Source organism: Ranitomeya variabilis, chromosome 3 (genome assembly GCF_051348905.1).
Source record: "Ranitomeya variabilis isolate aRanVar5 chromosome 3, aRanVar5.hap1, whole genome shotgun sequence".
In the NCBI taxonomy this organism is placed as follows: Eukaryota; Metazoa; Chordata; class Amphibia; order Anura; family Dendrobatidae; genus Ranitomeya; species Ranitomeya variabilis.
The window spans coordinates 482986034-483011383 of record NC_135234.1 but is presented as its reverse complement, the minus strand read 5'-3'; the positions used below and the strand labels follow the sequence as shown (position 1 = coordinate 483011383).

Here is a 25350-nt window from a genome sequence, read left to right as displayed (position 1 = left end):
AGTGAGAAATGAGATCACAGCACAAGGAGATAATACCAGGAGGAGTCCTGCCTTAAGATCGGCAACATCCTTCTGAGGCGTGTAGCCGGTGGCCGGAACACCGAGGGAGTAATAGGCTCTACGCATTACTCCAAACAACGGCAGGACAGTTAATTTCAAGTTAGCTGCCCAACCTTTAACCTAATGAAGACAACGGAGGCAAATTGTGGGAGAGGGGCGTCTCTAGGGTCTCTATAAAATAGCTCCAGGCCTACCTCGTCATACGGGTCTTCCTATACATACCATCTGGGGGACAGAGAGAAAGAACATCAGAAATATACACGACAGTTGTGAGGACTATCCCATGGTGCTCAGCAGAGAGGTACTACAACACACAGGCGCTAGTAGGAAGGCTACTGATTTCCACCTGCAAAGGGAACTCTGGATGTGCCTTCGGACAGGCCGGACTCAGCCAGCCCTGTGAACAGTGCTCTGGACTGTGGACGCTGAAATCTTCAGTAAAAGGTAAAGAGACTGCAAATTTGGGTCCTCGTTATTCATCGCGCCTTACAAAATCCACCATTACCACCTACTCTTCACGGGAAGCCCTGGGGACATACTTCACCTGTGGGAAGGTATACCATCTAGCTGCCATTCCATCACCCCAGCGGACCCCCTAGCAGTGTCGGTCACCCTGACCGAATACCACAGGTGGTGTCACGAACACTTGACAAACTATCACCTTTAATTGGGCGCCCCATAGCAGGGCCACGGACCAGGTCGGGCCACCGTGACATCCCCAGAACTGAGACAGAGGGACCCGGTACCGAGTACCCCACTGCCCTGCGCCTGGGGGCGATCCAGAAAATCTGCAGCAAAAACGCTGAAAGAACTGACAATATGCAGAATTAAATCTGTAAGTTACAAATAAGCAACGTGTGCATGACACTTCAGGATTCTCATTCACTTTGCTGACATCAGGAAATCCTTCAGGTATTGTGACAAATCTGCCCTGAAAAAACACCACCAATAACCCCACGTGTGCGCACAGCTCAAGCCACTGAAGCCATTTTTGTTCCACATTTTAAAGTTGAGTGAGTTGTATGGTTTTATAATATTACTCATTTCTCAATGAGCACCACTGCTAGGAACTCAGTATATATAGAATATAAAATATTAGGAAAACAAAGCTTAGATGGAAATCAAAGAAGGGCAAAATGTCATAAAGAACAGCTATCAAGTAATATCTTTAATAATTGTGAATAATCACCATACCTTCTAGCTATAAAGTACACCTCCCTTCCCTCAAGGATAGCATATCACACTGCTTAAACATACATAAATGGAGCTTGTATAAGCACTGCTTTGGCATGCAGCAGTTACAGCAGAACAATCAGGACTAGTGGCGACCTGCATAGTAGACTCCATAAGAGATGTGTAACTGCATGCTGTAGAAAAAGCAATTTGCACATTCTGTAAAAAACTGTTATACATTTGTTCTCTGAGATCATTTTAGACCTAAATTAAAAATGCAACAGTAAGCACAAATATAAATGTAAGACTCTATGTGGTTAAATTGGGTCAATACTTTGTAAGCTCCTGCTATTATCAGTCCGTGAGCTAGCTGTAAGTCACATGACATTGTACAAGAGATACAGACATGATAGATTGCCTGTTGTACAAAGGAATATAGAAAATAAATCAGATCATGTACTTTCTGAAAATACAAGTCATGGCCTGTGAAATATGAAAGGATGTAGGTGTAAGAGTATCCGGACCTGACCTCACCTCCTTACTTACCAAAATCCCGCACTGTCTGTCTGCTATTTCAGCCTTCTTTTCTGCTCGCTTTCTACAACTGAACATGGACAAAACAGAATTCATCATCTTTCCCCCATCTCACTCTACCCCTCCACCAGACCTATCCATCAATGTCAACGGCTGCTCACTTTCCCCAGTCCCACACGCCCGGTGCCTCGGGGTGATCCTCGACTCTGCCCTCTCTTTCAAACCACATATCCAAGCCCTTGCCTCCTCCTGTCGCCTCAAACTCAAAAACATTTCCCGGATCCGCGCATTCCTTGACCGTGACACCACAAATACACTAGTGCATGCCCTTATCATCTCCCGCCTCGACTACTGCAACCTCCTACTCTCTGGACTCCCCTCTAGCACTCTGGCACCACTCCAATCCATCCTACACTCTGCTGCCCGACTAATCTACCTGTCTCCCCGCTATTCCCCAGCCTCTCCCCTATGCCAAGCCCTTCACTGGCTTCCTATTGCCCAGAGACTCCAGTTCAAAACCCTCACAATGACCTACAAAGCCATCCACAACCTATCTCCTCCATACATCTGTGACATGATCAACCGGTACCTACCAACACGCAACCTCCGATCCTCTCAAGACCTCCTTCTCGACTCCCCTCTCATCTCTTCTTCCCACAACCGCATCCAAGACTTCTCCCGTGCTTCACCCATACTCTGGAACTCTCTACCCCAGCACATCAGACTCTCGCCTACCATAGAAACTTTCAAAAAGAACCTGAAGACTCACCTCTTCCGACAAGCCTACAGCCTGCAGTGATCCTGAACCTACTGAACCGCCGCACAACCAGCCCTGCCCTCTCCTAGTGTATCATCACCCATCCCCTGCAGATTGTGAGCCCTCGCGGGCAGGGTCCTCCCTCCTTATGTACCCGTGTGCCTTGTTTTTTGCTCATGTTTAATGTATTTGTCTATATGTGCCCCGTATTTCACATGTAAAGCGCCATGGAATAAATGGCGCTATAAAAATGAATAATAATAATAATAATAATAAAAGAGTGCTATGTGGAATAAATGTACTTCATTCCAAAGTCAATCAAAAAGGATCATGATATCAGATGCACATTTTTTTAATAGATTTACAAACCCAAGGACATAAAAAAATTTATTAAAGGGGTCCAGTCAATAAAAATAAAAAAAATTGTAAACTAGCTCAGATTGTTATGAAAATACTAAAGGTTATAGGGATGAGTGCACCCATGGAAGTTAGGGTTCACCTGGTTCGACCAAACTTTAATCCAAAGTTCGGTTCTAGTACCTGAACTCAAACCTAAAACCGACCAAACAGAAATCAATACTAACCTGAACTTTGGATCTGAAAAATATCTCTCTCTTCCCTGGACTCCCGAACTGTAAAATGGACTTTCAGGAGAAGTCCGTGTTTGGAATTCAGCACCGGACGTGAGGTCTCACTCGTCTCTACTAAAGAAGTTATACCTGCAATTCACTTTCCAATACTTATCTGAACCCTGCTGGTCTCTACATCCTGGAGGTATCTCAATACAGAAAAAAACCTAGACTAAAGGGTTTCTGTCAGTTGCCCTAACTCCCCTAAACCACCACCATTTCTTGAATAAACACTATATCTACTTTCTAACAACACCCTCTTTGTGGCTTGATTGTTGAATCGCTATAAAATCAATTTTAAAAGTGCTATTTAGTGGGTGACTAGTATTGGGGGCATTCATTTTCTCCAAACTAATCCTTACACTAATCATTTTATTGCTTCCAATGTGGGCATGAACAGGTATGTGGCATTCTAGCTCCCTTGCAGTGAACACTCCCCATCGTCTTTGGTGCACTGCACATGCAAAGGGAGGCATCAGTAACATCAGATTTAGCCAGCCACAGAGGTCTTGCAGCCTCCATACAGAACCAATGAACCCACTTGTGTGTTTCATCAGTGGTATACAAGAGCTGTGAGGCGGCCCTTATGTTATTTTGCCTGTTAATGTGTAGAGCTCTTTCACAGTTGGCTGAATGTGGCATCACTGCTACCTTGTTGGGCAAGTGCAATGCACCAATAAAGCCGAGGAGAGTACCCACCTTTATTGTGCATTGTCAGTAATAGCCTAATTTAGCTAAGTTGTACAGAAATATTGCAAAAAATCTGTAGCATCAAAAACGCACCAAATATTGTGGAAACGTTCCCTCACCCATTTAAAGGGAATCTGTCACTGGGTATTTGCGACCTCATCTGAGAGCAGCATAATGTAGAAGAAGAGAGCCTTGTTTCAGTTATGTTTTACTTAGCTTACTGAGAGCATTAGTTCTGACACAATCAGAGTTTTTAGATGTACCATGTAGCAGAGCTCAGAAAGCTGATCCTGCCCACACCACAGGTCTCTGTGTACATTATCTATTGACAGTGAGCAGCTTATCAGATGAGGGGTAGTGGTCAGACCTGGGCTCACATGAGCTGTAGGACAGGAAGTGATAATCTCCTGCTGACATTCATTATACTGACACAACAGCACACAGCCTAATTAGTGACACATCCCTGAAATCTGTGTATCATTCTCTACCTTATGATGTCCTCAGATTACATAGCAAAAACCTGCTGATGGACGTCGTTTAAGAACATAAGGCACCTGCTTTAAGAAGTTGGTTTTTTTTAAATTGTGAACAAACAAGGACAATTACAGGCTGCAGTGATAGAGCCCTATAAAGTTTAAAAACTGTACTGCAGATGAGATTTGTGCCCAAAGATATGATTTAGGTTTTGGTATATCTGCACAGAACTTTAAGAAAATGTTGCACTTTCTAAGTTTCTTTCTATATTACAATCCAGGGGATGTATGGCAAATTTTGGCCTGGGGACAAGCACAAAGCAATAGCCCATGAGCAGCAGACCATCTTTATTGTGTTTACAGTCTGAAAATTCACCATTGAGGTAGGCTCAAAAAATAAGACTCAATAAACATCCTCACCAAAAATCTGAAGCTCATTACAAAGAAATATTATTAGAACCAATCTAACTACAGTACAGACCAAAAGTTGGGACACACCTTCCCATTTAATGATTTTTCTGTATTTTCATGACAATGAAAATTGTACATTCACATTGAAGGCATCAAAACTATGAATTAACACATGTGGAATTATATACTTAGCAAAAAAGTGTGAATCAACTGAAAATGTCTTATATTCTAGGTTCTTCAAAGTAGCCACCTTTTGCTTTGATGGCTGATTTGCACACTCTTGGCATTCTCTTGATGAGCTTCAAGAGGTAGTCACCAGGAATGGTTTTCACTTCACAGGTGTGCCCTGTTAGGTTTAATAAGTGGGATTTCTTGCCTTATAAATGGGGTTGGGACCATCAGTTGTGTTGTGCAGGAGTCTGCTGGATACACAGCTGATAGTCCTACTGAATAGACTGTTAGAATTTGTATTATGGCAAGAAAAAAGCAGCTAAGTAAAGAAAAACGAGTGGCCATCATTATTTTAAGAAATGAAGGTCAGTCAGTCCGAAAAATTGGGAAAACTTTGAAAGTGTCCCCAAGTGCAGCGGCAAAAACCATCAAGTGCTACAAAGAAACTGGCTCACATGAGGACCGCCCCAGGAAAGGAAGACCAAGAGTCACCTCTGCTTTTGAGGATAAGTTTATCCGAGTCACCAGCCTCAGAAATCGCAGGTTAACAGCAGCTCAGATTAGAGACCAGGTCAATGCCACACAGAGTTCTAGCAGCAGACACATCTCTACAACAACTGTTCAAAGGAGACTTTGTGCAGCAGGTCTTCATGGTAAAATAGCTGCTAGGAAACCACTGCTAAGGACAGGCAACAAGCAGAAGAGACTTGTTTGGGCTTAGGAACACAAGAAATGGACATTAGACCAGTGGAAATCTGTGCTTTTGTCTGATGAGTCCAAATTTGAGATCTTTGGTTCTAACCCCCGTGTCTTTGTGCGACGCAGAAAAGGTGAACGGATGGACTCTACATGCCTGGTTCCCACCGTGAAGCATGGAGAAGGAGGTGTGATGGTGCTTTGCTGGTGACACTGTTGGGGATTTATTCAAAATTGAAGGCATACTGAACCAGCATGGCTACCACAGCATCTTGCAGCGGCATGCTATTCCATCCGATTTGCATTTAGTTGGACCATCATTTACTTTTCAACAGGACAATGACCCCAAACACACCTCCAGGCTGTGTAAGGGCTATTTGACCAAGAAAGAGAGTGATGGGGTGCTACGCCAGATGACCTGGCCTCCACAGTCACCAGACCTGAACCCAATCGAGATGGTTTGGGGTGAGCTGGACCGCAGAGTGAAGGCAAAAGGGCCAACAAGTGCTAAGCATCTCTGGGAACTCCTTCAAGATTGTTGGAAGACCATTCCCGGTGACTACCTCTTAAAGCTCATCAAGAGAATGCCAAGACTGTGCAAAGCAGTCATCAAAGCAAGGTGGCTACTTTGAAGAACCTAGAATATAAGACATAATTTCAGTTGATTCACACTTTTTTGTTAAGTATACAATTCCACATGTGTTAATTCATAGTTTTGATGCCTTCAGTTTGAATGAAAAGGTGTGTCCAAACTTTTGGTCTGTACTGTACATAGAAGCAGTAAAAGAACCAAGCCTACTACACAGATATGGTACAAAAACCAAGCTTAGGCTATGCTAACACGCAATGTTTTTGCTGTTTTTTTCTGCAATCAAAACCTGCTCTCTAGGCAGTGAATATGATGTTTTTCAGTGTTTTTTGGTGTTTTGGGGTGCCGATTATATGTGGGCTATGTCTACCGTACGCTTACTAAAGTTAGTTTTATTTGCCAAAATGCTTCAAAAGCGCTGCAAAAAATGCTGCAATTCATATGCTGCAGATTTAAAAAAAAAAAAACCTGCAGGAAAAGCAACATGTGAACATAGCCTTAGGGTATGTGCATATGACATCTTTTTCAGTTCAAATCTGCCTGAAAAAGCATAAAAATGAACATAATACAAGGCAATGTAAAAATGATATATATCTGCAGTGAAAATGGTCACACATAAGTAAACTACACACTTACTGAGCCTCTGAATGTACCATGTAAGGGTACAACATATTTACTGTACCTCTGAATACCTTTTTGTGTTTTTTTTTTGAAACATACTCAACCAAATCACCAGTGTACACTTGTACTCCACAAGAATAGAAAAAGGTCATAGTATAAGATGTATCAGTCACATATTACAATGTACATACCATAGAATGTTTGGGCACATAATATAATACAATGGGGGGGGGAATAAGTATTTTATCCCTCGCTGATTTTGTAAGCTTGCCCACTGACAAAGACATGAACAGTCTATAATTTTAAGGGTAGGTTAATTTTAACATTGAGAGATAGAAAAAAAATAAAATCCACAAAATCACATTGTATAAATTATAACCTCTACAACATGGGCAAGACCAAAGAGCTTTATAAGGATGTCAGGGACAAGATCATAGACCTGCACAAAGCTGGAATGGGCTACAAACCAAAAGTAAGATGCTGGGTGAGAAGGAGACAACTGTTGGTGCAATAGGAAGAAAATGGAAGAAATACAAAATGATGATCTGGGGCACCATGCAAAATCTCACCTTGTGGGGTATCCTTGATCATGAGGAAGGTGAGAGATCAGCCTAAAACTACATGGGGGGAACTTCTTAATGATCTCAAGGCAGCTGGACCACAGTCACCAAGACAACCATTGGTAACACGTTATGCCGTAAAGGTTTAAAATCCTGCAGTGACCGCAGGATGGTAATAGTTTATTATACCTTACCTCTTTTGATTCTTTTGTTTGTGCATACATTTGTGTTTCTTCAGAAACTTTGTTATAAAACACCTGAGAAATGGACCTAAGAAGTCTCGAAAGCTTGCATTGTAAAATCATTTAGTTTATTTTAAAAAGTATCATAACTACAAAATTATTTTGCTTTTCCCATTGACAGCATTCTTCTCTCCTCACTGTGGAAACATCAAAGACCTCCTGCCTCGCCCCGGCCCTGTGCTGACCCTCTGCAGCTTGTTCAGAAGCTCCTCTCCTGCCGGCCTAAGGTGGGCTGGGTGATGTGAGATCAGCAGATATGCCCACACAGTGTGCAGTATGGGCATGTCTGCAATAAAGGGATGAGGCTGTCACCACCTGTACAAGTATAAATGCACAATGCCGTTACCTGGCCTTTAAAGCACCAGACAGCCGGGCGACCCGAAACGGCTGCTTAAGGACCGGCCCGCTGGCATTTGCCTCACTGGCCCTCCGGACAAGCCCACCCCTCTTAATATCAAATCCCTTTTCAATACAAACTATTAAATGTTTGTGTACAGCATGGGTATAGCATGGGTAAACTGTTTTGCCTGGAGGTATAAACGCCAAATGTATATATTTTTAGCTCTCAGTCTACATACTGCTTTGTATAATGATCAATGATATAGTGAAGAGCATAATTGTTTCACTTTCTCACACAAAAACATGGAAGCACATACAGAGATTTATGAAAGCTGTCTTAGGCTAGGTTTACATTAGCGTTTCTGTGCACAGCGTATCATCCGCATGCACAAACACATGCCAAAACGCATGCTTACGCCTCCGCATCATCTTACGCATGACGCAAAAAAATACGCTGCGTGTGCATGCGTTTAAATGCGTTTTGGCTTGCGTTTGCATTTTTTATGCGCATGGTGGAGTTGGTGACATCATTTCCTGGACATGCACAGTCTAAAGTATGCATGCGTATCGAACGCATGCATATGCATGTACTTGTGTACCAACACGTTTCCATAGACAGTAATGCTTTTTTTCATGCACTCATCCGCAATCATCTGCATGCGCATGACTACGCAATATTTGATGCCTCAAAAAATGCAACATGTTGAGTTCGCCGGACGTCACCGCACACCGTGAAACGACGCATGCAAACGCATCTCCATGCGTACACCATGTTAAAGATATATACGCATGACGCATGCTTATCTATGCTGATCATACGCTGCGCACAGAAACGCTAATGTGAACCCGGCCTTAGTTAGCCAAAGCAACTAATCACAGAGCAACTTTCATTTAATAAAGTGTAAAATACCGAAAGGAAGCTGAACTGTGATTAGTTAGTTGCACATAGTGATCGATCACAGTCCAGCTTTCATTTTTAAAGGGTAAAATACAAAATTAAAATTGTGCTGTTTTCATTGTTCAAATCTTCCCCACAGAGTCCATATACAGGTGTTTCTCACATAATTAGAATATCATCAAAAGGTCATTTATTTCAGTTTTCCAATACAAAAAGTGAAACTCATATATTATATAGAGTCATTACAAACAGAGTGATCTATTTCAAGTGTTTATTTCTGTTAATGTTGATGATTATGGCTTATAGCCAATGAAACTCAAAAGTCATTATCTCAGTGAATTAGAATAATTAACAAAAAACACCTGCAAAGGCTTTCTAACCTCCATTTTCAATGAGAAAACATATCAATGAACAGTATGACCCCACATTTTGTGTCTGTGCCACAAGAAAGTAGGACAATAAACTGCATGCATGAAGTCTAAAGGCCTCTGTGCACATTAGAAGGCTGTCTGACTTCTCCATTCACCGGAACATTTGGCTTGTGTTATGTATGGGATCCAAAGAGTAACATTTTTCCTTATCATATGCAAATTGCCTCTTCAGAGAAAAAGAGGACTTAAACTCTATAGCGCCACCTGTAATAGCGCTATAGAGTAGTGATCCTACAAGTCACACCCTTTAACGAGTCGTTCAATATCACTTAGGATAAAAGCCAAATCAGTATCTCAATTCGCAGCCTCGGTGTTTCGGGCTTTTGGCCCTCGTCAGTGTGAAACATGAGAACTAATTTGGCTAGGTGAGAGGCTCTGGACTGGGGTCTAAGGGGTAACGTTTCTCCTTATGGGGAGTGACATACCTGTTCTGGCTTGTCAAGGTAAGGAGGCTTATTTGCCGTGCAATGCTCCTCTGGGAAATATAATATGCAAATTGCCTCAAATCTAGCCAAATTAGTTCTCATGCTTTGCACTGACGAGTGCCAACAGTCCGAAACACTGTGTCTGCGAATTGAGATACTGATTTGGCTTTTATCCTAAGTCATATTGCACGACTCGTTAAAGGGTTGATTGTGACTTGTAGGATCGCTACTTCCAACAGGTGGCGCTATATAGTTTAAGTCCTCTTTTTCTCTGAAGAGGAGCATTGCACGGCGAATAAGCTTCCTTACCTTGACAAGCCAGAGTGGGTATGTCACTCTCCACAAGGAGAAATGTTGCCCCTTAGACCCCTTTTCTCCTTATGCAGACTGACATGTCTGGCCTGAAATGCCAATGTGAGGAGGCTTATGAGCCTTGCAAATTTCATCTGGGAAATTAAATATGAAAATTGCTTCTTCAGAGAATAAAATGACTTGAACTCTAGTGCTACCTATTGGTAGTAGCAATCCAAACAATCAATATAGATCCTTTAACGAATTGTTCCATATGACTTAGGATAAAAACCAGTATGCTAAGAAAAACCTTATGCACTACCAGGGGTGGTGCCAAAGTAGGGTCCAAAACCAAACAGTGAGCTGATGAGCGGTGGATGCCGCGTCACTGCCAGACACGCCGGCACATCTCCTATGGCTTCCCACTTATATTGGACACACCAACGTGGACATTATACCTTGCTACAAGCATTTACTGCTATTGTGCCGCTGATACTCCATTACGTTCATGAAAATGCTCCTTTGTCCCTGAAGTTATTGTTACTGAAGAAGGCTGTGTATTTGGGCCTAAACATTTATTTGATGACTACAATAAATTGCAAAAACTACATATAAGGGTACCGTCACACAGTACCATTTTGATCGCTACGACGGTACGATTCGTGACGTTCTAGCGATATCGTTACGATATCGCTGTGTCTGACACGCAGCAGCGATCAGGGATCCTGCTGAGAATCGTACGTCTTAGCAGATCGTATGGAACTTTCTTTCGTCGCTTGATCACCCGCTGACATCGCTGGATCATTGTGTGTGACAGCGATCCAGCGATGTGTTCGCTTGTAACCAGGGTAAACATCAGGTAACTAAGCGCAGGGCCGTGCTTAGTAACCCGATGTTTACCGTGGTTACCAGCGTAAACGTAAAAAAAACAAACAGTACATACTCACATTCCGGTGTCTGTCCTCCGGCGTCTCAGCTTCTCTGAAGTGTGAGCGCCGGCCGGAAAGCGAGCACAGCGGTGACGTCTGACGTCACCGCTGTGCTTTCCGGCTATGGCGCTTACACAGTGGAGAGAAGCAGAACGCCGGGGGACAGACACCGGAATGTGAGTATGTACTGTTTGTTTTTTTTACGTTTACGCTGGTAACCACGGTAAACATCGGGTTACTAAGCGCGGCCCTGCGCTTAGTTACCCGATGTTTACCCTGGTTACCGGGGACTTCGGCATTGCTCCAGCGCCGTGATTGCAACGTGTTACCGCAGTCTACGACGCTGGAGCGATATTCATACGATCGCTGCGACGTCACGGATCGTGCCGTCGTAGCGATTAAAATGGTACTGTGTGACGGTACCCTAAGTTGAGTGCCTTAGTTTATCTCTCACTATTAGGATAAAAACCTGACCAGAATCTCAATTTCAAGACACAGTGTTTGGGCTGTTGCCCCTTATCAGTGCAAATGCTTGAGATCTGATTAAGCTGGATAAGAGACTTCTAACTGGGATCTAAGGGGTAATATTTTTACTTGTCCAGAGTGACATACCTGGCATGGCATGCCAATGTGAGGAGGCTTATTATAGCCCTGTAATGCTTATTAATTATCTGCCAATTAAAAGGATTGGCCATTGAAATTCCAAAGGCAGGAACTTTCTTTCCCGCAAAGAGTCTATTGGGGCACAGTCGGGAGTCACCATGCACATTAGATGGTCAGGAGATCCAGCCAAAATTGACAGATTTAACCAACTTTTATCTAATGTGTACTGGAGGCTTAGGGTACTGTCACACTCTGCAACTTTCCAACGATCACGACCAGCGATACGACCTGGCCTTGATCATTGGAAAGTCGTTGTGTGGTCGCTGGAGAGCTGTCACACAGACCGCTCTCCAGCGAGCAACGATGCCGAAGGCCCCGGGTAACCAGGGTAAACATCGGGTTACTAAGCGCAGGGCCGCGCTTAGTAACCCGATGTTTACCGTGGTTACCAGCGTAAAAGTAAAAAAAAAAAACCGTACATACTCACATTCCGGTGTCCTTCAGGTCCCTTGCCGTCTGCTTCCCGCTCTGACTGAGTGCCGCCGTAAAGTGAAAGCAGATCACAGCGGTGACGTCACCGCTGTGATCTGGGCAAGGGACGGCAAGGGACCTGAAGGACACCGGAATGTGAGTATGTACGTTTTTTTTTTTTTTACTTTTACGCTGGTAACCACGGTAAACATCGGGTTACTAAGCGCGGCCCTGCGCTTAGTAACCCGATGTTTACCCTGGTTACAAGCGAACGCATCGCTGGAACGCTGTCACACACAATGATCCAGCGATGACAGCGGGAGATCCAGCGACGAAAGAAAGTTCCAAACGATCTGCTACGACGTACGATTTTCAGCGGGGTCCCTGATCGCAGTAGCGTGTCAGACACTGCGATATCGTATGGATATCGCTGGAACGTCACGGATCGTACCGTCGTAGCGACCAAAGTGCCACTGTGTGACGGTACCCTTAATCTCAGTCATTCCAGAAAACAGCTAGACATCACAACAGTTATCTGACAGATAAATAGTACAGTTAGAAATAAACAAATCGTGATCATTTATTCACTACTTTCTTGAGCAAGAAAATCCACTTATTCTGGTTTGCATTTAATGCTGGAATTCTTTTTCTATTTGCTGATCTGGAAACAAAGCTGAATTTAAAAAGGAAAAATGTCTTGAGCAGTGGGTGGCTAAAGAACATGTTACCAACTGCTGAAAGAACACTAAATGCTAGTTTAAAGACAGAAAGCTCCAGAAATCAGATATAAATAGTGTTTCCCACAGAACTGACTTTGTTTCAGTCCTCTGTGGTAGACAAAAAGGAAGGAGTAATTATAGGAAATGTCTCAATTTCAACAGTTGCTTCTTGCACTAGTTTGTGCCTACAAGAGACGTGTTACAACACACATACAGTATAGTCACACAAGCATGGACCGCATTCTGTAGCCTAATATTCTAAGGAAACATTAGCAGATTCTGTAGCGAGCTGGTATTGGTATAGATTGGAATGAAAAGTGAACACTGCAAATAGTGCAACATGATGTCATATTGTGATATATGACAACAAGGTCTATACAAAACTGGAACGGCGAGGACTATTGTTTTTTGTGAGCGTGAAAAAAGGTTTAGGCTGACATTTATAAAACTGCAAAATGATCAATAATTCTGTGTCATAACTTATAACTACGAATTTAGAGATTGAAAGATTGAGCAGAATAATCTATCATAGCGCAGAATTCATTATCACAGTTTATATAGGATGATAAAAACATGCCTTGCTTTAAAGTAGTACGCCATCGACATACTACTTCTATTAAGTTGGTGCACATTGTCTTACTTTTTCCAACGGTACACAAAAGAACAGCTAGATGCCCTATACACCTATTTTTTACAGCACGATCCTAGGGGTGTCGTTTGCCACCGCATGCCTATAAAGTGGCATTTGTAAGAGCTTTTAATCAGGAAAAGCTCCCAATGTCTACCACTAATGAAAGGCTCAGAAACATGATGTGTACTGAACCTTAGTTGTACACTAAACTCAGCTGACACTTGACCAGGACAAATCTGCCCTGGACATTGTATGATTAGACTGTCAATCTATTCCCAAAGTGTTATATGAATTGCAGTCAATATATAATAAAACTCCACATCTATCCTCCAGGAAGCAAAGGAGATTAACAAATATCATAATTCACAATCTTAACAGCCAAGTCCATTCATAAATGTGTGATATGTTGTCAACTATGAAATGTCTTTACTCTGTTGGTTTCCTTTAGACCAGATGTGGAGAGAATTATGTATTTACCACAGCCGATTCATTGCTTTAATTCCTTATTTCTTTTACTTTGACCCCCAGTCTAATAGCATAATTCATAAATTAATTTACTAAGTAAACCAAGAATGAAAGCTGCATGGCAAGTAGCAACTATTACCAAAGCCCTAAAATACAAAGGGTAGCAAAAAATAAAAGTACAAATCTATATCTTAATTTTTTTCTATATAGATACAGTTGTGTGAAAAATTGTTTGCCCCCTTTCTGATCTCCTATTCTTTTGCATGTTCGTCACACTTAAATGTTTCAGCTCACCAAACAAATTTAAATATTAGACAAAGATAACTCAAAATGCAGTTTTTAAATGAAAGTCATTATTATTAAGGGAAAAATAAATCCAAACCTACAGGGCCCTATATATATATAAAAAAAAAAAAGTGATTGTCCCCTAAACCTAATAACTGCTTGGGCCACCCTTAGCAGGAGCAACTGCAATCAAACATTTGTGATAATTAGCAATGAGTCTTTTACAATGCTCTGGAGGAATGTTGACCCACTTCTCTTTGCAGAATTGTTGTAATTTAGCTATATTGGAGGGTTTCTGAGCGTGAACCACCTTTTTAAGGTTATGCCACAGTATCTCAATTAGATTAAGGTCAAAATTTTGACTAACCCACTCCAAATTCTTAATTTTGTTTTTCTTAAGCTTTCAGAGGTGGACTTTCTGGTGTGTTTTGATCATTGTCTTGCTGCATAACCCAAGTGTGCTTCAGCTTGAGGTCACAAATAGATGACTGGACATTCTCCTTCAGGATTTTTTTGGTAGGCAGCAGAATTCAAGGTTCCATTTACTAGAGAAAGTCTTCCAGGTCCTGAAGCAGCAAAACAGCCCTAGACCATCATACTACCACCACCATATTTTACTGTTGTATGATGTTCCTTTTCTGAAATGCTATGTTACTTCTACGACAGATCTAATGGGTCATACACCTTTCAAAAATACCAACTTTTGCCTTGTCAGTCCAGAGAGCATTCTCCCAAAAGGAATGAGGATCATAAAGATGTTTTCTGGCAAAACTGAGACGAGCCTTTATGTTCATATTGTTCAGCCATTTTTTCCCAGTCTATTTGTTATGGTGGAGTCATGAACACTAACCTTAAATGAGGCAAGTGAGACCTGCATTTCTTTGGATGTTGTTGTGGGCTCTTTTGTGACCTCTTGGATGAGTCACCGCTGTGCTATTTGTCAGTTGGCCACTACTGGGAGGGTTCACCACTGTTCCATGTGTTTGCCATTTGCACATAATGGCGCTCACTGTGGTTCACTGGTGTCCCAAAGCTTTAGAAATCGCTTTTTAACCTTTTTTAGACTGATGGATCTCAATTTTTTTCTCATTTGTTCCAGAATTTCTTTAGATAGCAGCATGATGTCTAGCTTTTGAGGAACATTTAGTCTACTTCATTTTGTCAGACATCTTATTTAAGTCAGTTCTTGATTGAGAACAGGTGTGGCAGTAATCAGGCTGGGTGTGGCTAGGGAATTTGAACTCAGCTTCCCAAATATCTGATAAACCACAGTTAATTTATGTTTTAAGGGTGGGGGGAATCATTTTTCCACACAGGGACCTGTAGGTTTGAATTTCTTTTTCCCTTAATAATAAAGACCTTCATTTAAAAACTGTGTTTTGTGTTTACTTGTGTTATCTTTGACTAATATTTAAATTTTTTGTTGATTTGAAACATTTAAGTTTGACAAACATGCAAAAGAATAGATAATCAGGAAGGGCCAAACACTTTTTCACACAACTGTATATTAGGCTATTAAAAGCTGCCCATGAGTATGAGATAGTGATGTTCGTAAGAATGTGGACACTTCTGAATTTTCCATAATTGTGCTTAAATTTGAACTAATACTCCATCGGATTTCTACAAAAGTCATTAAAGTAGATTAAAAAAAATAAATCAGACAAACATAAAGTAACAAATATTAGACTTTGTCATTTTTTTTCTGTTGAGAAGTATGATCTAATATCACATGTCTGCGGCAATAGCATGTGAACCTTTAGGATTAGCAAATAATTTGTAGGTCAAAATAGAGTATGGTGTTTTAAATTAATGGGGTGACAATGAGGTATGACATGTACTATTTAGAAAACAAAGCTCTATCAAAATCAGATTTTCACATCGCAAGTTTGAGGAAGTGTTTCATGGTGCCACAGGAGTGGTTGTCCAAAGAAAACATTCCAATAGCAAGGTGTATAATGGTCTACATGGTCACAAAGGAACCCAAAGTAAACTAAAGGCCTTTTTCACAGCTAGTGTTAATGTTCATGAATCCACTATCAGAAGGACAAGAACAAAAATGGTGTACATGGCAGGATTGCATGGAGAAAGCAACTACTCTTCGAAATCAGCATTGCTGACTATCTGCAGTTTACTAATGGGATCACAATCAGCTGATACTAATGAAACTCAGATCAGATTTTCAGCCAAGTGTCATTAGCATAATCAAGTGGATTCTCTCGGAAGAGAGAATCATCGTTCATGTGATCCCGGCCTTAATATCTGGAGATGACAGGTTCTCTTAAAACGGTATGTGCACACGTTGAGTATTTGCAGCAGATTTTACTACACAAAAAAAAACATGGTTTTGGCATAAAAAATGGTCCATAAAATTCAAACATTTTTAGGCGTTTTTATGTGCATTTTTTATGCATTTTTACTTGGACTCTTTCTGCTGAAAGAACTGACATGCTGTATATTTGAAAAAAATGTTTTGAAGTTTCAAATCCACATGGAAAAAAATGAATGGCATTGCATGGATTTCAGAAATCTCATCCACTTTGCTGGGACTTTAAAGTGAGGCATCTTTTACTTTTGAAAAACTAATGGAGAAAACACAGCAAAATCGGAGAGTGTGAACAAGTCCTAAAGTAAGTACCATGAAATAAAAATAACAATAAGAAATACTGTACATAAATACAATGTATCCCATGTGTTGCCGGGTGACAAGAGTAATATCTATGGAAGCTTTGGACCGAGAATGAAGGCTGCAGATTGCTTATCCTACATAATTATTGGTCCTACTAGTGTTTGTATACGTCTGTGTGCCGTTCTCTGAACGAATGGTTACTGAGAAGGAGCAATCAATCACAAAGCTTCATTTGTAGAGCAACCTACTGCTTTTACCTTTAACTGCACAGTAACCATTTTTTTCGGTTAAGGTATGCCATGATAACATTTTTCAAGAATGTGTCAAATTCCTGGGTAACCGATATTGGAAACACATGTGTCATACACTGTTTTTTCTGATGGACATTTCAGGAATCAAGATTTAGGCTCTTAAAGTAAAACTGTGGGACAAAACTAGGAAGTCTGCAAATCTGTTAGTAAATATTTTCCCTTCTTCGCATCCGACACATTTGGCACACAATAACAGTGTAAGAAAAGTGCACACATTGAGCAAGTGCAGCAGCAATTTCTACACTGGAAATGTATCTCTTGGCAGGAAAAACACTGTGTAAAATATTAATTACTGTGTTTTGACGCTTTTTTTGCAACCTTTTTTTTTGCTGTTTAAATAGGTGAAAACGTTGAAAGAATTGATATTCTACAGTTTTGAAACTGCTTCAAATATGCAAGGAAAAATTATGCAGCATGTATATGAGATTTCAGAATCTAATTCATTTTGCTGGTTCCGTAAACTGCTGCGTTTTGGTGCAGCATTTTTGGCTAAGAAATTTCTGCTGCAAATACTTAATGTGTGTGGTGTGCACCTTAAGTGCGCCTTTTTTAAGATTTACATAAGACACACCACCGGCTGTCTTTTAGATCTCTCCTGGTCAAACGATAATTAAACAGAAGGTCTTTTAAGATCAATGGTAATATTTCCCCAGGGAGACAAGAAAAATGTGACCAGTATGACAGCATAATGAAGGAATACCCTCTATTACTTATTTTAGTCTCAGAAGAGTCATACATTTGCAATCTACTGTTGCAACTTGCACATGTGTCACTAAAGCACTATGCTATATTTATTTAATATGATTACAGCTGTTCTTTCCCATTTTTAATATATAATTGTGCACATTTCATTATTTCCTTTAAAGCCCACATTACAGCAATGGGAAAGAAGGCCATAATTATTTAAATATGCTATAAAGCTTTTCATGAAAATTAAAAGTTCCTTTATACTACTTGGTCTTAGAATTAAAACTACATTGAATTGTTTATTGTGAAGGAAGCCTGCTGAATGCTTTCATATAGCAATTTATAGCTTCCCATACCACAAAGTAAAAAAAAATTGCAGAATTAATACTATTAGTATTACAACTACATAATGCATCCTGACCATAGGTTTAAATGGAACCTGTCAGTTCCCCCCCCCCCCCCCCCCCGTTCCCCCAGAACCACCAGCAGTTGCATCTCCACAGGGGGAGTGATAACATGCTTAGTAGGTTGACAAATATATGGACACTAATGCCCCCTTGACTAGTCAAAGCCATCATTTACATATCACAAACAGACCTTAGAAATACTTTTTCTAAAGATCTGTTTATGTATGTAATATAACACAGGGACTATTAGGCAGTGTTTCTACATGCACATATGCAACTGCTGGTGGTGCTGGGGGGACGAGGGACCTGACAGGTTCCCTTTAATAACATAAACTTATTAACTATTTCATAGATTCCTATGATATGGTTAGTTTGGGTCATCATACTTGTAGTCAAGTGGGGATTTTGTATTCATACAGTGCAAAAGTGTGACCACATTACAGCAATGTGAAGTCAAATTTAGACGACAATAATATGGGTGCTTTTTTGTGCCTGTGCCCTAGACACAAGGAAACTTCACAATCTCACTGATAAATATGTGAGCCAACGTTTTGGCATTTGGAAGAGCCGATAAGGCAGTAAAGTGGGCCATCTTGCTAAACCTGTCCACCACCGCTAAGATAACAACAACATCCTGATGCAATCTTGGCCACCAAAAATGATGAGAAAGGTCTCCAAAGTTGCTTTGTTACCTGGGTGACCTGCAAGAACCAAGCGATGATATTCTCCTAAAATTTTAAGATGCAAATTTAAAAGCACAAATAATTCAAATAGTTTTCATGAGGGACAGGAAGCAGGGGCGTCCCCCTTGAACCTTCAACACCTCCTCTTCAAAATCTGAGCAAAAGTTGGAAATGACAACTCCCTCTTGTAGAATAGGAGCAGAGTCATCTGCACTACTTCACCCAAGGAAACTCTGAGACAAGGCATCAGATTTAACATTCTTAACCCAAGGAAGGTAAGTGAAGAAATTAAACTTACTGAAAAATAAAGACCATCTAGCATGTCTTGAAGTGAGACGTTTAGCAGATTCCAGGTAAAACATATTTATGGTCGGTAGTCACCATGACATGGTGAGCTGCCACCTCCAGAAAATGATTCCACTCCTCAAAAGCCAATTTAATAGCCAGAAGTTGCCTATTACCAATATCATAGTTTCTATAGGCCGGCAATAATTTTTTTGAGACAAAAGTGCATGGACGACACTTACCAGGAAATGACCCCGGTGATAAAACAACCCCAACCCCCACCTCAGACACATCAATATCAATAATAAACAGTTGAGAAACATTGGGCTGAATAAGCACAGGTGTCACAGCAAAACATTTCTTCAGGGAAATGAATGCCCAGTGAGCAAGGACAGACGACTTAGAAAAATCCGTGCCATTTTTGGTCATGTCAGTGGGAGGTTTGACAATTGAACAAAAGTTCTGGATAAACTTTCAATAGTAATTGGCAAGCCCCAGAAAACATTGTAAGGCTTTCAGATTTTCCAAAAGATCCCATTCCAGTACTGCGAGGACTTTATCGGGGTCCATCTGTAAAACCAAAGACGATACCAGGTATCCTAAAAATTGAACCTCTTGTACTGGGAATACACATTTTTCAAGTTTAGCAAAAAGTTTATTCATCCGTTATAACTGTAGTACCTGCCTCATGTGCACCTGATGTGTTTCAAAATCGGGCAAGTAAATCAAAATGTCATCAAGATATACCACCACAAATCTGCACACCAGATGACAAAAAATATAATTGAAGAAATGTTGCAAAACGGAGGGCGCTTTAGCAAACCAAATGGCATGATGAGATTTTCATAATGCCCTTCAGTTTTCCACTTTTCCCCTTTTCTGATTCTAATCACATTATAGGCCTCCCTTAGGTTCAACTAGGACAGGGGTGGGGAACCTCAGGCCCCAGGGCCATTTACGGCCCTCGATGACCTTTTATCAGGCCCCCAAGCAGATTTTCAAGGACTGCATTCTTGGGCAAGGAGCTGTATTTTGATTGCCACAAAGTTCATTAATTTCTTCTTGCTCTGTTTGCACACACATGCAGTGTTCACTACTGAACATTGTAGGGCATGCAATGAAAGATTACATCCTGAAACCAGTGCCAGAGTCACGATGTACTTTGTGGGCAGAGTTTGTATGGCCCCGGAAGGATGGTATAAATATCCAAATGGCCCTATGCAGAAAAAAGAATCCCCACCCCTGAACGAGGAGAACCATTTATTACCAACAATCTGATTAAATAAATCAGGAATGAGCAGAAGGGGATAAACAAGTCTAAGCAAGGATGCATATTTTCTTAGCCTACCTTTCAGTGCCAGAAAGATTGTACAATCTGGCTTAGGGTAGTTTTGCTCCAGGCAGCAAGTTAACAGGGCAATCATAAACACAATGGGGGGTAATTATTGACACCCTTTTTCTGAGAATACATCCTCAAAGCTTGACAGAAAAGAGAGTAAGATTTCAGTGGAGATGGTAGAGAAAAGAGTATTCAGGTAGTTATTCTTACAGGTATCACACCACCTACAATATCTCCCTGGACTGCTGATAACAGGATTGTGCATAACCAACCAAGGAAGGCCCAGTAAAATAGGGGTAGGAAGTCCTTCAATAACGTAGCAAGAAATAAGTTCATTATGAAGGTCACCTATTGGAAGTTTTTTGTTATGCTCCATTTGCATAAAACACCCCTGACTAAGAAGTCGATAGCAAATATGGGGATGGTACTCACGAGAATACTACAAGAGAGACCATAGATCCAGGAAAACTGAGCATCCACCATATTGGCCCCCGACCCACGATCCAAAAAGATTATAACAATTTTGGTTTTCATACCTATGACAAACTCTGCAGGGAAGACAAATGAAGACAAGCATGTAAAGAAGATATGTATTCCCAGGTTGTAATCCTTCACACAACCTGCTGTCAGAAGTTTTCCCATGGCTTTTTCTGTTTAGGTTTGGAGGGACTGACTCTAATGAAAAGATCCCTTTGACCGTAAAAAACAAACAAACTTGGGTCTCACGGCGAACCGCAGGAGGTCCACACTGCAGAGAGGCCCCCGCGACTGCATGGGTTCATCAGAGCACACAGGAGGGATTTGACCCCTGGAGAGTACTACTAGGGAAGGGGACATCACAGGTCTTTCTCTGAGGCATCCATCAATCCGAAAGCCTAAGTGCTTAGTGGCCTCCAAGGACTTAGTAGTTTCATGCAAAATAACCTTTCTGACAGACCCTGACAAAAATGACTTCTAAGTGGTTGAACTCTGAAAAAACTCGTCCACTGGCCGATCCTCTTCTTGAATAGAGATGAGCGAATTTGCTCGCATTCCCTCTTATTCGGCAAGCTGCAGAGGGAACCAGGCTTCGTGGATAGCGCTGGACGATCAGCTGATCTGCGCCGCTGCTGTATGCATCGCGGCTGTGTCACTGTCACAGCACCTGCTGTTCCTCACTATCTAAACACCACAAATTTATCTAACCACCAAGAAAACCTACAGCAACTAATCCCATATAGGTATATATAAGACAAGGAAGAGATCCCACCGAGTACAATTAAAACCAGTAATTTTATTAAACAATATTATAAAACAGAAGTTAAAAAAGCAAGAAATATGGGGGCCAAAATTAATAATAATAGCAGCACAAGGGAATACATTAAGTAGGTACAAATCCAGCAATAAACTGTAGTTAATATGCCACCATTGTATTAGTCAATGTACATGGACGTATTAAGAACTGCTATCAATTAAACCCCTCACAAGAAATAATAAATAAATAACACGACAGGATCAAAACAGCATACATGTAAAACAGCCGGAGTTATGTGAACAAGAAGATCAAAGTCAATATCACAGTATATCCAAGTATAGTGCTCCTGACTATAATAAGACTAGAGCTGGTCGTGTAGGCTATAGTGTTCTGATTCTAAACCCTATTGGTCTAGTGAAATTGTGTCCATACATACACACGGCATATGCCATATATCCCAATGATTACCTAGAATACCTGTCGGGGGGGAGGGGGAGGCTACATTGGTACCCCAGCAGGATGCAACACAATCGTGATACCAGACCTCCTATAATTCAATATACTCAGAGTTAGAGTATTATAAGCAGTCTTCAAGTTCGATCATTACTAGGGATGAGAGGACCCGTGGAAGTTTGGGTTCTGGTACACGACCCAAATTTTTTGACCAGAACTGTACCTGAGACACTCTCCAGACTTCCCCAGGAACTCCGAACATTGCAACAGACTTCCTGGGAAAGTCCGTGTTCAGCGTTTAGCACCAGATACTAACTGACCGATATGAACTCCGAACCTTTAAGTTCAGGTTCACTTAACTCTACTTATTACTATTACTAGTGAGTTACTATTAATGATTTGTAAAATTTATTTTAAATGAAGCATAAATAGTAGAAAAAAAACACACTGACACCAACACAAAGTGGACACCTAATGCTCGGGTTAAAAAAAGGCACCGGTAGACTATCTCAGATAAAATTAGATCTAAAAAGTATATACTCTGAAGTCCATGTAAAAGTAAAATGGATATACTGACCATAATTAATAGGCAGTGGCACAATTAAACAAGACAAACATTGGCTCTCCCAATTGCATACCAACAACTTATTTATTTATTTAATGGCCTTCGACATGATCTCTATCTGTGGTGATTTAATGGATGAACGATTTGTAGGAATATTGATCTTGTACTTATTTTGATTGTATCAAGCGATCTGGTTGCTGGTCTTCCTCTTCGCCTTGTTTCTTCTATTTTTCCAATCATGATGTCCTTCTGCAGTGATTGCTGTCTTTTTTCTAATGAATGAAGTGTCCAATGTAGACAAGTAATAGCTTGGTGATCCTTGCTTCGAGTGACATGTCTGTCTTGATTTGCTCCAAGATTAATTTGTTTGTTCTTTTTGCCATGCATGGTATTGATAGCATCCTTTTCCAGCATAATATTTTGAAGGTGTTGATTATTCTTCTCTTTTTTTTCGTCCAGGAACCAGTGTTTTTTTGTTTAATTGTGTCTTAATTATGGTCAGTGAATCCATTTTGCTTTTATGTAGATTTCTGATGTATGATATGCACTTTTTAGGTATTATAAGCGAAAATATAATAAAAAGCTGTAAATTCTGCAAATAATTCTAATCAGAAGACTGTTTTCATTTAACTTGACATCTAAGCTTAGCAAAATAAAAATGGAGATTTTGCAATTCTCATCTCTAACTTCCAAAGCTCAAATGGTTTGTAATCACCAAACCACATATGCCATTAACTGTTTTGTGGATATACTGCTTTATTGAGCTCACATACAATGTACAGTTATAGGTGTCATCTCCTTTGTGACATTTCAAGAGTATTATGGATAAACACAGGAACCAAACAAAGAGTTTGCAGTTTCCTTTTGAAAGTTAATCATCATATACAGTACTATGTAGTACTATGCAAAAGGTTTAGGCAGGTGTGGAAAAATGCTGGAAAGTAAGAATAATTTAAAATATAGTGTTGATAGTTAACTTTTATCAATTAACAAAAAGCAAAGTGAATGAATAAAAAATAAATTGAAAAATCAAATTAATATTTTACGTGACCACCACCATTTGCCTTTAAAACAGCATCCTTCAAAGCATTAATTCTTCTAGGTATACTTGCACACAGATCTCAGCAGGTAGGTTGTTACAAACATCTTGGAAAACTAAGGATGTAAGTTTGTAAAAACCCTTCTGTTTCTTCAAGTAATCCCTGACAGACTCAATGATATTGGGATCAATGCTCTGTTGGGGGCCATAAAATCAAGTTCAGGACGCTGTTCTTCTGTAAGGTGCAGATAGTTCTTAATGACATTGGATGCATATTTGGGGTTTCTCATTGCAGAACAAATTTGGAGCCAAATAAGCTTCTCCATGATGGTAGTGCATAATGGATAACAATTAGTGATGAGTGAGTGTGCTCAGATAAGGTGTTATCCGAGCACGCTCAAGTCTCAATAGAGTATCTTCGGGGTGCTTGAAAACTATGCTTGAGTCGCTGTGGCTGCATGTCTCACAGCTGTTCGACAGTCACAACACATGTGTAAGAAGAAGAACCCAGCTAGGCATGCTTCCTCTGTGACAGGTCTGGAACCTTTGGGGCTATCACCTATGTTTCAGGGGGGAAAGCTTAACACCCCGGACCATTCTCGGCAGTTGAGAAAAGGGGGCGCGGCTAAGCTGAGAGAACTGCAGCGTGCAAGTAATCTGACAGTTATGGCAGGTACGTGCAGCGCGCAAGAGGTCAGTGCAGGTGCTCCTAATGCAGAGCATCATGAGAGAGCAGGCCTAAGACTTGAAAGCCAGAGGGTGATAAACAGAGACTGTCATCAGAGCCTTGTACCGATATCGCTGACACTGCTGACACCATTGACACCGCTGACACCGCTGACTGTGAGACAAAGGGCCCATGTATGGGACATAGCCTCGCACCCACGCAGATCAGAGAGTCGTACCACCCATTGTGAACTTTATCCTGTTAAGCTTCTAAACAGACCCCACATAGGGGAAACCACAGCGCAGGACAGAGAAACTGCCTTGTGTATTTCTTCTCCTTCTGGACCCAAAACCGGCATCAGGACCACAAGGAAACATTGCCCATGACAGGACAAAAGACGCCATCTTTTCTAGGACCCAGGACGCCATCCTCTCCAGGAAAACACTGAATTTCCTCCTCCCCATTGCCTTGGTACCACCGTTTGCACACAGGGAATACACTGAGGACTGCATCGAATTGATAAGTCTATTTCCTCTGAACGTATTATCTCAGTTACTTGTTTTACTACCGTGTTCCAAGTTACAGTAATTTGCATTCAGAAAATTTCCCTCTACTTCTCCCTGCATGGAGTATCCACTGTAGAATTAAATCTCCTCTTAACCCTTGCTCTGACTATGTTCTATTACTGCATCCTACGTGCCTGCTGTCTCCTTACACTTGGCATAGTTGGCAGGATGCAGTCTACATGTACAGACATGGCAGACCAAGCGTCTGGGGAGGGCCCAAGGTCAATTATCTCTCTGGGGGCAATGCAAAACAATCTTCTGAAATTTAATGGGCATAACACCATGTTATGGAGCTGCACTGAGCTCATAAAAGAAATGATGAGAATGCACCCTATGGTCCCCGCCTTGCAAGCAGAGGTCACTGTGATGGCTTTAGAGGGGGAGGCAAGGGATTC

At 41.1% G+C, this 25350-nt stretch overlaps 1 long non-coding RNA gene across 2 annotated transcripts in view; it reads right to left on the bottom strand.

Annotated features, from left to right (window-relative positions):
* The window catches only part of LOC143818327 (uncharacterized), a 157793-nt gene that overhangs the window by 106679 nt on the left and 25764 nt on the right, over positions 1 to 25350 (bottom strand). The gene's annotated exons all lie outside the window — the stretch shown is intronic.